General features: G+C 47.2%; 1 long non-coding RNA gene across 1 annotated transcript; it reads right to left on the bottom strand.

Moving 5' to 3' along the window:
• Positions 1 to 4,280: 4,280 nt before the first annotated feature.
• Positions 4,281 to 18,222, bottom strand: LOC143788491 (uncharacterized). The gene is made up of 3 exons (XR_013218646.1): positions 18,154 to 18,222; positions 10,568 to 10,644; positions 4,281 to 4,388 (listed from the first exon to the last, which is right to left on the bottom strand). It is a non-coding gene; the product is annotated as an uncharacterized LOC143788491 (long non-coding RNA).
• Between the last annotated feature and the right edge of the window lie 227 nt (positions 18,223 to 18,449).

The raw sequence follows: 18,449 nt of genomic DNA, 5'->3' as shown, positions 1-18,449 counted from the left end.
GTGCTCACCACACATCTAGATAAGTTCCTTAAGGGGTCTACTTTCCAAAATGGTGTCACTTGTGGGGGGTTTCAATGTTTAGGCACATCAGGGGCTCTCCAAATGCAACATGGCGTCCCATCTCAATTCCAGTCAATTTTGCATTGAAAAGTCAAATGGCGCTCCTTCCCTTCCGAGCTCTGCCATGCGCCCAAACAGTGGTTTACCCCGACATATGGGGTATCAGCGTACTCAGGACAAATTGTACAACAAATTTTGGGGTCTATTTTCTCCTGTTACCCTTGGTAAAATAAAACAAATTGGAGCTGAAATAATTTTTTTGTGAAAAAAAGTTAAATGTTCATTTTTATTTAAACATTCCAAAAATTTCTGTGAAACACCTGAAGGGTTAATAAACTTCTTGAAAGTGGTTTTGAGCACCTTGAGGCGTGCAGTTTTTAGAATGGTGTCACACTTGGGTATTTTCTATCATATAGACCCCTCAAAATGACTTCAAATGAGATGTGGTCCCTAAAAAAAAATGGTGTTGTAAAAATGAGAAATTGCTGGTCAACTTTTAACCCTTATAACTCCGTTACAAAAAAAAATTTTGGTTCCAAAATTGTGCTGATGTAAAGTAGACATGTGGGAAATGTTACCTATTAAGTATTTTGCGTGACATATGTCTGTGATTTAAGGGCATAAAAATTCAAAGTTGGAAAATTGCGAAATTTTCAAAATTTTCACCAAATATTCATTTTTTTCACAAATAAACGCAAATTATATCGAATAAATTTTATCACTATCATGAAGTACAATATTTCACGAGAAAACAATGTCAGAATCGCCAAGATCCGTTGAAGCGTTCCAGAGTTATAACCTCATAAAGGGACAGTGGTCAGAATTGTAAAAATTGGCCCGGTCATTAACGTGCAAACCACCCTTGGGGGTGAAGGGGTTAAGGGGATTTTTTTATTTTTTTTATTTTTGCCATCACCTAAAATGCATGTACTTGAGGCTAAAAATCATTTGTGCAATTGGGTTTCATTAAAAATGTTGCACCGTTTGGCTTTCACGGAGCTCTTTGTTTCAATTTTGATGTGGTCGGTGGTTATAAATCAGCTAAAGGAGCCCGGAAAAAAGTCAGATAAAAGGAGTTACAGATAATATTACCGGGTTGACTGATGACAGAAGCTGTAGAAGGTAAGCGGTGCAAAGTTTTTAATGAAATCCCAGTGCAAAAATTATTTCTTAGCCCATTCAAGAAAAAGGCCCCAATGATGGACAACCTGATGTCAATGGTGAATTTAGCAATGATAGGCTTATATGGCAGAATATAATTCTTGGTTCTTATTTCTTCCTTTTCCCATATTTGGTTGAAGTCAGGAACATATTTGCCAACAGTCCCGATATTCCCAATTTTTTCAGGACAATGTATTGGATGACAAAATGGGCGAGTTATATTTATAGCAAAATGGCTCAAAAAGTTGGTACTTTGCTCTCTTGGGTGTTCGGAGGTGCAAGGCTTACTTGGCATGAATTTTGCATTTTAAATATTAGTAATTGTGGAGGAAGGGAGCAGACGGTGATCACCGGGAGGGCGGTCATAAACAGATAATCCCTGTATATGTTGTGGCTGTCAAACAGCCCTGAGACATGCAGCCGCGGGGACTCGAACATATTTTTCTAGCACGCCGAAGACACTTGGTTAGCACCCAAGCATGCTCATATAACACCTTATTCCAGCACGTTCCCTCATCACTAGTAATTAGGCCTTATTTTTGGAGTAGGGTTTATCGTATATATTTCAAGCATACTCCAAAAATTCTATCAAACTAGGGCTTATTTTCTGGAAAACACGGTACCCATGGGTTGGAACTGCAGAAACCACAGGAAAGTTAGAGTATGTGCACTCTGAAAACCACCTGAAAAAGTGCTAAACACTCAAAAGAATGAACATATACAAATCCACTTAAAAATCACTTCATACTTTCAGTCTTTTGAGCATCTTTTAACTGCTTTACGTTTCCAAAGTTGACAAGCTGTTAAAAGCAGTGATCTGACCATTCCTCAGGCATTTTTCACTCTAAAAAAATCTTCTATACTTTATAATAGAAGTCAATAAGAAAGATCCAAACAGACCAGAAGACACAGAGGCTCCTTTTTGGAGTGTTATGGCAGTGCTTTTGCTTAAAAACACACTTTTTTTTTATTTATTGAATTTAGTTGAAAAAAAAAAAGAAAAAACGACTGGAAAATTCTAGTAAAGAGATGCTACAAAGGAAGAAAAATAAGGCTAAAAATATAAAGGCGGTCAAAAATATTGGGAGAAAAAAAGTTACGATAAACCCACAAAAACCCTAAATAGCCGGCGTTTCCCAAAGTGTTCTGGAATACTCTGCGGGTTTACCCGCCTGGAAGAGAGGTCATGGGATGCACTTGAAGGTAGAAGTGAAATCTAGTGATGAGTGAATGTGCTGGGATAAAGTGTTATTCAAGCATGCTCGGGTGTGAACTGAGTATCTACACCGCGCTCGCAAAAATATGTTCAAGTCCCCGCGGCTGTTCGACAGATGCAACACATACAGGAATTTCCTGTTTGTTAGGCAATACCTGCATGTGTTTCGGCTGTCGAACAGCCGTGGGGATTTGAACATATTTTTCAAGCACGCCGAAGGCACTCTTAGCATCCGAGCATGCTCAGATAACACCTTATCTCTGCACATTTGCTCATCACTAGTGAAATCCTAAAACAAGGCAGGAGTTCAGGATCAGGCAGGACCGGAATGGCATTGGAGGCTGGTTGGGTCTAACACAATTGGTAAGTGCCAGCTGAAAGCCAATGTAACACCTCCAGCAAAATAAAGGAGTGTAGAGAGAACATTCCTAGGATTGGGACTGGTAGTGGATGCATCTAGTTTCCCGAGAAACCAGATGCATCTGTCTAAGGAAGCCAAGATGTGATAGGACAAACATGGTGACCAAGAAGAGGGCAGATGGAAAAAAAAAAAAGTCTAGTTGGAGAGTTAGGCTATGTTCACACGATGCGGTTTTCGCTGCGGATCCGCAGCGGATTTGCAGCTGCGGATCCGCAGACGTTTTCCATGCAGGGTACAGTACAATGTTACCCTATGGAAAACGAAATCCGCTGTGCCCACTATCCTTTTTTCGGCTTGAAAATCAGCGCGGATTTTCAGCGGAAAAAAAAGAAGTAGCATGTCAATTCTTTCTGCGGATTCCGCTGCGGGTTTCCACCTGCATCAATAGGAAAAAGCAGCTGGAAACCCGCAGTGGAATCCGCAGTAGAAAAAGGACTGAAAACCGCAGTGAAAACCACCGCAGGTTTTGCACTGCGGTTTTCACAAATCAGGACCTGAAAAATCCGCAGCGAAAAAAGGATCGTGTGAACAAAACTACACATAGCAAAATGATGTAGACCTATAGCTGTACATAGGAGCTGTAGACATGAAATGGTAGGAGACTCTTTTAGATGAGCAATCTGGCAAAATGTTTCTTAAATTATCACAACGTAAATAGGACTGTGAATAACCCGGATTTGCCCTGCAGCCGACGTGGCCCCTTGTGCTTGTTCGGCATCTTTTATCATCCTCTGCCCGCGTTGTTTATCAGGAACACAAGCAAAGCGACGTTCACTTGTATTTTTCCAAGTCATCATTTCTTTGTGTTTGATAAGCAATGCATATTGAGAACAGATAATGTCTTTTTACCTTGGAGCGAAACAGTTTTCTACTCATTAGCGATTTATAAATGATACATTCTCCCTGGTGACATATCTTTTGATACAATTCTCTAATAATAACATCCTCAAATATTAAAATAAGAACAACCCCATGTATTGTGATCATCTTCAACCGCATTTCCCCACTAAAATTAAATTTTCGCACACCAACTGATATTGTATGCATATATTTGTCTATGATCATTATAAATCCCCTAAGGGTCCCTATAAAACGATAGTTTTGCCTTTTTGCAGTAATTCTACCTAATGCTCCAAAGCAGGAAACTAATTACATGCTGACTTTCTGCTAACTTTGATCTTGGAAACACCATGTGAGCGAGATTCTATAGGTAATTGTATGACAGCAATAAGCCTAATGGGTTTGAATTAATCACAAATGAGGATTTTTTTTAATTGCTTAACCGGTTCTTCTCCTGCCACGTCTCGGGTAGGACCAGTGATCGGTGCCATTTAGATAAACATTTTTCATAGGAGGGGGGCATTAAAGTTAAATAACAGAAAACAAATTCAGTTCTAATCTCTTAATAAACTCTTAGGTCATACCTGGTAGCCGATGTCTTGTCTACAGCTTCATCGAAGGGTCCTATTCAAGGCAGTTACTCTCCCATGGCGTGATCTTATCGGTTGGCCATGCCTAAAAGGTCACCTGCTAAAGAGAAAATTGACTTGTCAAACAATGGCACAGCCAGTGGAAGGCAATCAGGGCAACGTCTTGAGGCTTGAGAAGTTGTGCAACCGGACAGCACCACATGGCACTTCGCCGCCACTTGTCGTCCTACCGGATGCCTTCCCTCAAAAGTTGATAAGTATATACCAAATAACATGCATAATAATGGCAGGAATAGTGATGAGTGAGCGTGCTGGGATAAGGTTATCTGAGCATGCTCGGGTGCTAACCGAGTGTCTCCGGCGTCCTCGAAAAATATGTTTGAGTCCCCGCGGCTGCATGTCTCGTGGCTGCGGTAAACCATGCAGGGATTGGCTAACAAACAGGTAATCCCTGCATGTGTGGTGGCTGTCGAACAGCAGCGAGACATATAGCCGCGGGAACTTGAACATATTATTAGAGGATGCCAAAGACACTCGATTAGCACCCGAGCATGCTCCGATAACACCTTTTCCCAGCACATTCGCTCACCACTAGCCAGGAACTCACAGTGTTATAGAAATGATCGGAGGACACTCAGGGATGGAGAATAGGACCTTGGAGCTCGGTATGTGCACATGGAGTCTTTAAGAAACTGTTCAGCTTTCCAAGGTAAAGCCATTTCAGGAAAAAAGCCAACGGTCTTTGTCCTGAAGTGGCTTTACCATCATTTTTGCAGCAAGTCCACTGCCGGCATCTTTGCTCTATAGTTTGAAGTATGTAGAGCGTCTTCAAAACAAAAGTTACTTCTTGTAAGGTTTTTGGACCCTGAAGCCGTAAAAAAAAGGCGAAACATGTCATTTTGACATTGCCTTGCATTATGTTCAATATTTTCAGCGCTTTTTCAAGCAGATTCCAGGTGGAAAAGAAGTTGTGCGCCGACACCCTTTAGGTGTCTTTTTAGGATTCCGCTGGCCCCAAGAGCCAGAGTCCAGGTGTAACCAAACATTTTGCAGCTACAGCATATATAACGGGAGAAAAACTTAGTTTTTGGTCTGGGTGAAGGAAAGCTTAAGTACAGCTTTGTAGAAATCAGACGTCCACAACATTCAGAAGACTCCTGGAATAAGAGGACATCTCCTGGATTCATAGAACAGTCTGCCAACCTCGAGATCTAACTATTCCAGGAGACTTTTCCATTTACGGAGGCCGGTAACGAGGCGAGAAACAGGGTACAGTGAGGGGGCAATGGACGTGGAGGGGAAAGTGGCTTCAGAAAGAGCATGGACTGATATTTCATACTCAGTTCATGGGAAAAGACTGTATTCAGTGAAGCCCGGTTTCCCCAGTACCGAGCTGGGAAGTTACAGTTAGTGCTTATAAAATTCTATGGATAAGGGAGGATCTAGACACAGACAGACATTCCGCTGCAAGTTCTCTTGAACCGTTTTAGGTGAACTTGCAGCAGAATGTCTGTCTTCTACATCCCGCTCCTCCCTTCTCCAGAGAACTTTATCAGCACCAACTGCCATCTCCTAGACAAATTTTGAGAATGTCAGGAGGCGAAAAAAGCAAATTTCTTTAATAAGATACATTATAAAGTATCTTATTTTTACGTGTACTATTGATTTATGGGAAAAAGAAAAATGTTTAAGACAGTTACTCTTTAATGTTAGATTCCTCCTGCTGGAACACCCGGCAGTCAACTTGTCATAAAGAGGTTATACAATGAGGATGCCAATTAAAAGGATTGTGCCCATTATAGTAGCTTGGCCCCTTTCACAGTAGCAATGTGTTCCATATCCTACAGGTTCCAGAAAAAAAATAATTTTCACCCTCCCCTTTAAGCAACTGCTCCTAATACAATTTCCCAACAAATATTTCCACAATTATGAATAAGAATTTTTTTAAGAAACTATCACTCAAAGCCTTGGACAAATTATATTATTTTCTGCAAAAATAATGGACCATAGGAAGGGCAGTGGTATACCGCAAATGGCTGCCGGCCCGGCACCCGCACGTCTGCTATGGCGGCTGGTGATGAACATATTTTCCGTCTCACCCACTTCTCCTGACGTCCACCATATATGTATGGCAGAAATCAAGAGGATCTGTGGTGGCGGCTGTTTCACACAGCAGGCACCCATTGGTCACTGCTGAGATTGATTGCAGCATCTAAACCCCTTAGATGCCTTGATCGCTGTTCACCAATGTATCTTAAGTGGTTAGTCTTCTTTTGTCACCCAATTTTGCCTTTTGCATGCATTCGCGAAGACTTAATAGGTTGTTTAATGTCAGCAGGGGCTCATGGAAAATACCCACATGGACTTCTATGTACATCCCTGAAGAAGGGCATGTGCAATATTGTTATTTTAATGCATTTTTATTAGTGATGAGCGAGAGTGCTCGTCACTGCTCGATTGAGCATCGAAGTGCTGAGGTACAGTCGTTACTCAATTGAGTATCACGGGGGCTCGAGCACCCAGCCGCACCTGTTTTGTGGCCGTTAGACATGCGGGGATTGCCTGCCATACATGGTAAAGGCCCCGTCTCACATAGCGAGATCGCTAGCGAGATCGCTGCTGAGTCACAAGTTTTGTGACGCAACAGCGACCTCCATAGCGATCTCGCTATGTGTGACACGTACCAGCGATCAGGCCCCTGCTGCGAGATCGCTGGTCGTGTCAGAATGGCCTGGACCTTTTTTTGGTCGTTGAGGCCCCGCTGACATCGCTGAATCGGTGTGTGTGACACCGATCCAGCGATGTCTTCACTGGTAACCAGGGTAAATATCGGGTTACTAAGCGCAGGGCCGCGCTTAGTAACCCGATGTTTACCCTGGTTACCAAAAAAAACAAACAGTACATAAACAAACAGTACATACTCGCCTTTCGGTGTCCCTTGCCGTCTGCTTCCTGCTCTCACTGACTGCCGGCCGTACAGTGAGAAGTGAGAGCACAGCAGTGACGTCACCGCTGCGCTCTGCTCTCAGTGTACGGCGGCTCAGTCAGAGCAGGAAGCAGACGGCGAGGGACCTGGACACCGAAAGGCGAGTATGTACTGTTTGTTTATGTACTGTTTGTTTTTTTTGGTAACCAGGGTAAACATCGGGTTACTAAGCGCGGCCCTGCGCTTAGTAACCCGATGTTTACCCTGGTTACCCGGGTGCTGCAGGGGGACTTCGGCATCGTTGAAGACAGTTTCAACGATGCCGAAGTCGTTCCCCTGATCGTTGGTCGCTGGGGAGAGCGGTCTGTGTGACAGCTCCCCAGCGACCACACAGCGACTTACCAACGATCACGGCCAGGTCGTATCGCTGGTCGTGATCGTTGGTAAATCGCTTAGTGAGACGGGGCCTTAAAGCCATAGTCATGTTGGCCACTGGCATTACTGTCATTAGCCGGCTGCATTCCTTCAAGACTTAGGCCGGGGTCACACTAGCGAGTTTTACGGATGTATGAGAGGCGCAGAAAATACGCATTGCTCACGGACCAATGATTTTCTATGGGGCAACTCCTATCTACCGTATTTTACACATCCGTATTATAGTACGGACTTAGAAAATCGCAGCATGCTGAGTTAGTCAGCGTATTGCACAAAAAATACCCCAATTAAAGTCAATGGGGCGAGAAAAATACGGATTACACATGGACCAACAGTGTGACTTGCGAGAAATACGCAGCGGTGTTCTATGGAAAAGCCGGTAATTCAGTGCAGTGTACAGTAAAATCACACTGACAGAATAGAATAGATCAAATAAATGTCTACACATAGTATAGGGAGATATATATATATATATATATATATATATATATATCAGTGAGACACACACATATATATATATATATATATATATATGTATATATATATATATGTATTTTTATTTCATACAACGCTAGATAGCAGAAAAGCCGGTAATTCAATTGCCGGCTTTGCATTTCTCCTTCCCAAACCCGACAGGATATGAGACATAGTTACATACAGTAAACCATTTCATATCCCTTATTTTTTAACATATTCCTCGCTAATAATGTTCCAAGTGTCTGTGTGCAAAATTTGGGGGCTCTAGCTGTTAAAATAAAGGGTTAAATCACGGAAAAAAATGGCGTGGGATCCAGTGCAATTTTCTCCGCCAGAGTGGGAAAGCCAGTGACTGAGGGCAGATATTAATAGCCTAGAGAGGGACCATGGTTATAGGACCCCTCCTGGCTAAAAACATCTGCCCCCAGCCACCCCAGAAAAGGCACATCTGGAAGATGCGCCTATTCTGGCACTTGCCCACTCTCTTCCCACTCTCGTGTAGCAGTGGGATATGGGGTAATAAAGGGTTAATGTCTCCTTGCTATTGTAAGGTGACATTAAGCCTGGTTAATAATGGAGAGGCGTCAATAAGACTCCTATCCATTATTAATCCAATAATAGTAAATGTTTAATAAAACACACACATTAGGAAAAAAGTATTTTAATGAAATAAATACACAGGGTGTTATATAGTTTATTATACTCTCAATCCAATTGAAGACCCTTGTCACCTGAAACAAAGTTAAAATAAAAAATCAACAATATCCCATACCTTCCGTCGTTCAGTCATGTCCCACGCTGTAAATCCATCTGAAGGGGTTAAATAATTTTACAGCCAGGAGCCTGCTAATGAAGCTGTGCACCTGCCTGTAAAAACTGGGGAATGAATAGAAAGCAGGGGAACGTAGCTACCTAGATTTGTGGTGCTGCGCCCCCTGCACGAATATTTTCTCACACTCGAGTTCATCTGAGGTTATACCAGCAGGGGGCGCAGCACCGCAAGTCTAGGTAGCTACGTTCCCCTGCTTTCCATTCATTGAGCCCGTGGATCCATTGTATGTCTGTTTTGCAAGCCGGCGAGAAAATCTCGCTGTACGGATGCCATACGGATTACATACGGAGGATGACATGCGCAAAATATGCTGCCACACCCTGCCTACGGATGACATACGGATCACTATTTTGGGAACATTTCTACGTATTACGCATTTAAAATACGGACCGTATTTCCCTACGCTGAGTGTGATGTCGGCCTTAGGCTGCGCGTCTATGATCAGTATTACTAGCATTCTTGACACAGCGTATTTTATTAACCTAATAAAAAAATTAATTGAAAAAAAATTATGTGAGGTCTTCACTTTTTTTTGATAACCAGCAAAGGTAAAGCAGACAGCTGTGGGCTTATATTAGGCTGGGAAGATCCCTGGTTATTTGGCCCTTCCCATCCTAAAAATACAAGCACGCATCCAACTCAGAAATGGCGCATTACAATAGATTTGTCAATTCTGGCGCTTTGCCAGACTTTTCCCAGTTGACCTGATGCGGTGCCAATCGGAGTAATGGTAGTTGGTTTTGAAGACAGCTGGGATTTATCAAATGCTCGCGTTTCCCATTGACTTCCATTATACTCGCCACGCGAGTCGAGCCCATCCGGGTATCTGATCTGCTCGATTCGAGTACCGAGCACTTGAGCATTTTAGTGCGCTATCATCACTAATTTTTATGCATACAAAATGATTCCTGCACGACATCCCCCAAAAAACTAAAAATAAAAAATCTTGGGGACAGTATCAGCTATTTGTACAGCTATAACAATGCGTCTACATATGGAAATATAAAAAAAATAGTTTCCGAAGCGTATTTGTGTCCGGGATCTCCTTTATTAGCGGCTTCACTGGGAATAATTACATATTGCAGCCGGTATAGAGAGAACAGAGTTCAGATAAAAGACTGAATGTAAGGACCTAGGAAATGTTTGACCTGCTTCAAAGTTTGTACCGTGACCTTTTTTTTTTGCATGAGGAAAGTAGTAATTATGCCCCTTGAAAAAAAATAAATAAAAAATAAAAATAAAAAAAAATAAAGCTTTTTGTGCACCAAAGTGATGAATAGACATGGGACAATGGCTGCCTGTAGGGCGCAGGCTCTACCTCTCCATACGTTCTGTTTGTGCAATCACAGATACTTCCAAAAACTGAACCGTATGTCGGCTTTAAAGCTGAATAAACAGAGATTGTTTGGAGTGGTCATCAATCACGTCAGGGAACCAGAGGGCACATCGTGTGCCAGAGACATTCGTCTCATCTACAATTTCCACCTTTAAAAAAAAAAAAAAAAGAGCAAAAACGGTAAAACTGTTTATTTGACATCGGTCCTGACCCCGGAGACTTTAATGTTCTGTCTGACAAAGGAGGAGAACAAAAACACATTTTTTCGCTCACCGTTTTAAAGCCAGAGGGTGACAGGTAAATGGGCCGAGCTGATGAGATTTGGGCTTTTTCCTCCATTTTGCTTTCATCTGTTTTGTGTAAAAAAGGAAAAAAAAATGTAAATAGATGAATACGAGAAGTAACATTGTATCTATAGAGGAGGTCCTGGGAAGTCTGGAATCATGTCTTCCCTCCTGTTATGGAAAGGGGAGGAGGGGGGTGCTCTTTCCCACCTGGTCATTCTGGATGGGACATGAGAAAAGGATTTTAAAGGGGCAGTTTCCTCCCTTTAAGAGCGCAGTTAGACAACTGTATGAATCAGACCAAAATTGTGTCCTAATAGAGTGTTTTCGGCGTGCTCGAAATTAAATGCTTGACTCGCCGTTGCTGCATGTCTCGACAGCCACAACACATGCAGGGACTGTCCAACAGCCGCGAGACATGCAGAGACTGTCCATCAGCCGCGAGACATGCAGGGATTGTCCAACAGCCGCGAGACATGCAGGGATTGTCCAACAGCCGCGAGACATGCAGGGATTGCCCAACAGCCGTGAGATATGCAGGGACTGTCCAGAAGCCACGAGACATGCAGGGATTGTCCAACAGCCACGAGACATGCAGAGATTGTCCAACAGCCGCGAGACATGCAGGGATTGTCCAACAGCCACGAGACATGCAGAGACTGTCCAGTAGCCACGAGACATGCAGGGATTGTTCAACAGCCGCGAGACATGCAGGGATTGTCCAACAGCCACGAGACATGCAGGGATTGTCCAACAGCCACGAGACATGCATACCTCCCAACCGTCCCGATTTCAGCGTGACAGTCCCGCTTTGGCACCGGGGTCCCGCTGTCCCGCTTCGGGCATTTAAAATCCCGAATTTGCGGCCGCCGGTGAAGCCCCGCCCACTTCCGGGACGTAGAGAGAGCCCGATTAGTACCCGCTGTTCGTTCCGTTCCCTGGGACTGCGTTGTAGCCACGCCCCCTTGAGTTGCCTCACCGCCCGCCTCCGGCTTCCTCCTCAACTATAGACGTGGGCGGACTCTGAGGACAGAGCGGCAGCACCCGGACTGGTTTCTGGCACGGGGGCAGAGTTGTGAGACACTCCGTGTCTGTGTGACCGCGGGAGCAGCGAGCGGATCTCCAGACTGTAAGTGAATGTATGTGTCTCTCCCCCTCTCCATGCAGCGCTGCCCTGCTGCGGTTACAGCAGAGACTCTGACAGCATAGGAGGACTGACAAACTAAACTTTGTCTCCCCATGGTGCGCGCACCCCGCTCCCACTCTCCCCCTGGTACCCATCCATCGGATTCTCCACCAACCTGGTGCAGCACCCCTTACATTCTATGGGGGCTGCCACCTGCCTGCGTTACATTCTATGGGGGCTGCCACCTGCCTGCGTTACATTCTATGGGGGCTGCCACCTGCCTGCGTTACATTCTATGGGGGCTGCCACCTGCCTGCGTTACATTCTATGGGGGCTGTGCAGCATTATATTCTATGGGGCTGTGCTGTATTACATTCTATGGGGACTGAGCTGTAATGCTGGATACAGCAGTCAGCGGCGCAGCTGGATGACACCATTCAGCGCCGTGGGAGTGGAAGCTGCCGGCTGCTGCGAGGGAGCGCGGTGAAAGGTGTTTGTGTGTACTGATGGAGAAGGCAATGATGGGGGTGGGGTAACCATGTGTGGCCATTATACTGCACCCAGCATTGTGTGGGGCCATTATACTGTACCCAGCATTGTGTGGCCATTATACTATACCCAGCATCGTGTGGGGCCATTATACTGTACAAAGCATCATGTGGCGCCATTATACTGTATGGACCATCACGTGGGGCAAGTATACTGTACGCAGCATCATGTGGGGCCATTATACAGTATGGAGCATAATGTGGCCAATGGCCATTGTACAGTATGGAGCGTCGTGTGTGGCCATATTTTTTTGTTCATAATTATTGTTAACGAAACATTGTGATCAGAAGTGCTAAATGGGTGTGGTTGGGGCGTGGCTAGTTGTGAAATGGGTGTGGCCTAAAATTTGCACGAGACATGCAGGGATTGTCCAACAGCCGCGAGACATGCAGGGATTGTCCAACAGCCGCGAGACATGCAGGGATTGTCCAACAGCCGCGAGACATGCAGGGATTGTCCAACAGCCGCGAGACATGCAGGGATTGTCCAACAGCCGCGAGACATGCAGGGATTGTCCAACAGCCGCGAGACATGCAGAGACTGTCCAGTAGCCACGAGACATGCAGAGGCTGTCCAGTAGCCACGAGACATGCAGGGATTGTCCAACAGCCGCGAGACATGCAGGGATTGTCCAACAGCCGCGAGACATGCAGGGATTGTCCAACAGCCGCGAGACATGCAGGGATTGTCCAACAGCCGCGAGACATGCAGGGATTGTCCAACAGCCGCGAGACATGCAGGGATAGTCCAACAGCCGCGAGACATGCAGGGATGGTCCAACAGCCGCGAGACATGCAGGGATTGTCCAACAGCCGCGAGACATGCAGGGATTGTCCAACAGCCGCGAGACATGCAGGGATTGTCCAACAGCCGCGAGACATGCAAGGATTGTCCAACAGCCGCGAGACATGCAGAGACTGTCCAGTAGCCACGAGACATGCAGAGACTGTCCAGTAGCCACGAGACATGCAGGGATTGTCCAACAGCCGCGAGACATGCAGGGATTGTCCAAAAGCCGCGAGACATGCAGGGACTGTGCAACAGCCGCGAGACATGCAGGGACTGTGCAACAGCCGCGAGACATGCAGGGACTGTGCAACAGCCGCGAGACATGCAGGGACTGTGCAACAGCCGCGAGACATGCAGGGATTGTGCAACAGCCGCGAGACATGCAGGGACTGTCCAACAGCCGCGAGACATGCAGGGACTGTCCAACAGCCACAAGACATGCAGGGATTGTGCAACAGCCGTGAGACATGCAGAGACTGTCCAGTAGCCACGAGACATGCAGCTGCTAGAGCATTTTTTTCGAGCACGCCGAAGAAACTTGGATGGACACGAGCATGCTCGATCATCATCACTACATGCTCGGCTTCGGAGAACCGCGGGCAGATTTCTGCCCGATTTATACAGCCCTAAGGGTATGTGCACACGTAGATGGAACCTCTGCGGATTTTTCCGCACCTGTTTTGAGAAATTCGCAGGTAAAATCACTGCGTTTTACCGCGGATTTTATGCGGATTCCACCTGCGATTTTACGCTTGCGGATTCCTATTATGGAGCAGGTGTAAACCGCTGTGGAGTCCGCACAAAGAATGAACATGCTGCGGAATAAACAACGCAGCGTTTCCACGCGTTTTTTTCTGCAGCATGTGCGCTGTAAATTTTGTTTTCCATAGGTTTACATGGTACTGTAAACTCAGGGAAAACTGCTGCGAATCCGAAGAGTCAAAACCACTGCGGATCCGCAGCAAAATCCGCAACGTGTGCACATAGCCTAAAATGTCCCAGCTAGGGAATATGGATGTAGAGGAGGGGATTTTTCTCGGGACCTCCTTCTATGGAGAGCCACTAACAAGTCGCACACCTATAACCGGACCCAACCGATAATACACTCCATGTAATACTACATTTGATTTAGTGGTCATTGTGGAGGAAATCAGCAGCAGCTGCTGGAAAATTACCATGGCATTAACCAGGGGTATTGGGGCTGCTGCAAGAGGGGACTGTGCATTGTGTATTTTTTTTTTTTAATTGGGGTCCTGAATTGATTAAGCTGGGGTTGTGCAGCAGTAGGCAACCCCTTTAATATCAGAAGTGTCACGATTGGGGGAGGGGACCCTACTGATCTGAAGAACAGGGGTTTCAAAGTTCTGTGTGAAAGGAGAGTTAGTGCCCATTCTCTTCTATGGGGTCAGGCCAGTCGTGGGCATGCATAACTACCTCTCCATTCACTTCTATGGGGTCAGGCCAGTCGTGGGCATGCATAACTACCTCTCCATTCACTTCTATGGGGTCAGGCCAGTCGTGGGCATGCATAACTACCTCTCCATTCACTTCTACGGGATCAGGCCAGTCGTATGCATGCATAACCACCTCTCCATTCACTTCTATGGGGTCAGGACAGTCATGTGCATGCATAATCACCTCTCCATTAACTTCTATGGGGTCAAACCAGCCGTGTGCAAGCACAACCACCTCTCCATTCACTTGTATGGGGTCAGGCCAGTCGCATCCATCTCTCCATTCACTTCTATGGGGTCAGACCAGTTGTGTGCAGGCACAACCACCACTCCCTTCATTTCTATGGTGTCAGACCAGCCGTGTGCATGCACAACCACCTCTTCATTCATTTCTATGGTGTCAGACCAGTTGTGTGCATGCACAACCACCTCTCCATTCATTTCTATGGTGTTAGACCAGCTGTGTGCATGCACAACCACCTCTCCATTCATTTCTATGGTGTTAGACCAGCCGTGTGCATGCACAACCACCTCTCCATTCATTTCTATGGGTCTGTTGAAGTAGTATAAGACGACATGGTGCGCACATACAGAAATTAAGCATTGATTTATTGCAGCTGACCAAAATTTACAAAAATCAATACATGGTTTTTGGTTAACATTTTGATCACAATGTATGAGGCAGAACACAGCGAATCTCAGTGAGTCCAGCATGGGGACCACCACACAGACACAGCGCCCCACAGACACGCTACCTCACAGACACGCTACCTCACAGACACGCTACCTCACAGACACGCTACCTCACAGACACGCTACCTCACAGACACGCTACCTCACAGACACGCTACCTCACAGACACGCTACCTCACAGACACGCTACCTCACAGACACGCTACCTCACAGACACGCTACCTCACTGACACGCTACCTCACTGACACGCTACCTCACTGACACGCTACCTCACTGACACGCTACCTCACTGACACGCTACCTCACTGACACGCTACCTCACTGACACGCTACCTCACTGACACGCTACCTCACTGACACGCTACCTCACTGACACGCTACCTCACTGACACGCTACCTCACTGACACGCTACCTCACTGACACGCTACCTCACAGACACGCTACCTCACAGACACGCTACCTCACAGACACGCTACCTCACAGACACGCTACCTCACAGACACAGCGTCCACAGACACGCTACCTCACTGACACGCTACCTCACTGACACGCTACCTCACTGACACGCTACCTCACTGACACGCTACCTCACTGACACGCTACCTCACTGACACGCTACCTCACTGACACGCTACCTCACTGACACGCTACCTCACTGACACGCTACCTCACTGACACGCTACCTCACTGACACGCTACCTCACTGACACGCTACCTCACTGACACGCTACCTCACTGACACGCTACCTCACTGACACGCTACCTCACTGACACGCTACCTCACAGACACGCTACCTCACATTCACGCTACCTCACATTCACGCTACCTCACAGACACGCTACCTCACAGACACGCTACCTCACTGACACAGCGTCCACAGACACGCTACCTCACAGACACAGCGTCCACAGACACACTACCTCACAGACACAGCGCCCCACAGACACGCTACCTCACAGACACAGCGCCCACAGACACGCTACCTCACAGACACAGCGCCCACAGACACGCTACCTCACAGACACAGCGCCCACAGACACGCTACCTCACTGACACACTACCTCACAGACACAGCGTCCACAGACACGCTACCTCACAGACACAGCGCCCACAGACACGCTACCTCACAGACACAGCGCCCACAGACACGCTACCTCACAGACACGCTACCTCACTGACACGCTACCTCACTGACACACTACCTCACAGACACAGCGTCCACAGACACGCTACCTCACAGACACGCTACCTCACTGACACACTACCTCACAGACACAGCGTCCACAGACACGCTACCTCACAGACACGCTACCTCACTGACACACTACCTCACAGACACAGCGTCCACAGACACGCTACCTCACAGACACGCTACCTCACTGACACGCTACCTCACAGACACGCTACCTCACTGACACGCTACCTCACTGACACGCTACCTCACTGACACGCTACCTCACTGACACGCTACCTCACTGACACGCTACCTCACTGACACGCTACCTCACTGACACGCTACCTCACTGACACGCTACCTCACTGACACGCTACCTCACTGACACGCTACCTCACTGACACGCTACCTCACTGACACGCTACCTCACTGACACGCTACCTCACTGACACGCTACCTCACTGACACGCTACCTCACTGACACGCTACCTCACAGACACGCTACCTCACAGACACGCTACCTCACAGACACGCTACCTCACAGACACAGCGTCCACAGACACGCTACCTCACTGACACGCTACCTCACTGACACGCTACCTCACTGACACGCTACCTCACTGACACGCTACCTCACTGACACGCTACCTCACTGACACGCTACCTCACTGACACGCTACCTCACTGACACGCTACCTCACTGACACGCTACCTCACTGACACGCTACCTCACTGACACGCTACCTCACTGACACGCTACCTCACTGACACGCTACCTCACTGACACGCTACCTCACTGACACGCTACCTCACTGACACGCTACCTCACTGACACGCTACCTCACAGACACGCTACCTCACATTCACGCTACCTCACATTCACGCTACCTCACAGACACGCTACCTCACAGACACGCTACCTCACTGACACAGCGTCCACAGACACGCTACCTCACAGACACAGCGTCCACAGACACACTACCTCACAGACACAGCGCCCCACAGACACGCTACCTCACAGACACAGCGCCCACAGACACGCTACCTCACAGACACAGCGCCCACAGACACGCTACCTCACAGACACAGCGCCCACAGACACGCTACCTCACTGACACACTACCTCACAGACACAGCGTCCACAGACACGCTACCTCACAGACACAGCGCCCACAGACACGCTACCTCACAGACACAGCGCCCACAGACACGCTACCTCACAGACACGCTACCTCACTGACACGCTACCTCACTGACACACTACCTCACAGACACAGCGTCCACAGACACGCTACCTCACAGACACGCTACCTCACTGACACACTACCTCACAGACACAGCGTCCACAGACACGCTACCTCACAGACACGCTACCTCACTGACACACTACCTCACAGACACAGCGTCCACAGACACGCTACCTCACAGACACGCTACCTCACTGACACACTACCTCACAGACACAGCGTCCACAGACACTCTACCTCACTGACACGCTACCTCACAAACACAGCGCCCCACAGACACGCTACCTCACAAACACAGCGTCCACAGACACGCTACCTCACAAACACAGCGTCCACAGACACTCTACCCCACAGACACGCTACCTCACTGACACGCTACCTCACAGACACAGCGTCCACAGACACGCTACCTCACAAACACAGCGTCCACAGACACTCTACCCCACAGACACGCTACCTCACTGACACAGCGCCCACAGACACACTACCTCACAGACACAGCGCCCCCACACCAAATGAAAAGATCTAATAAACACTGACCGTCCATGTGTGATCTCAGGCAGGAGACTGAGCACAAACCAGGTGGATCCTCCGCAGCCTCCCGCTAATTTACACCTGGGCCACCTGGGAGAAGAGGAGATCAGTGGAGAGAATGTGGCCGTCCAGGACGTTTTGTTTTTTCCAGCTTCTGGAGCAGTAATGCAGGTGTGACCAGACTCAATACACTTCTATGTAGGCGCAGCAGTGCACACGGATGAGTAAATTCGGCCACAGACTGTTAGTAATGATAACGATAATGCCCAATGGTCAAGTTAGTTAACATTTCCAGGAAGAGT

The sequence above is a fragment of the Ranitomeya variabilis genome, chromosome 8 (genome assembly GCF_051348905.1).
Source record: "Ranitomeya variabilis isolate aRanVar5 chromosome 8, aRanVar5.hap1, whole genome shotgun sequence".
NCBI classification, from domain to species: domain Eukaryota; kingdom Metazoa; phylum Chordata; class Amphibia; order Anura; family Dendrobatidae; genus Ranitomeya; species Ranitomeya variabilis.
This window is presented reverse-complemented; position numbering and strand designations above follow the sequence as displayed.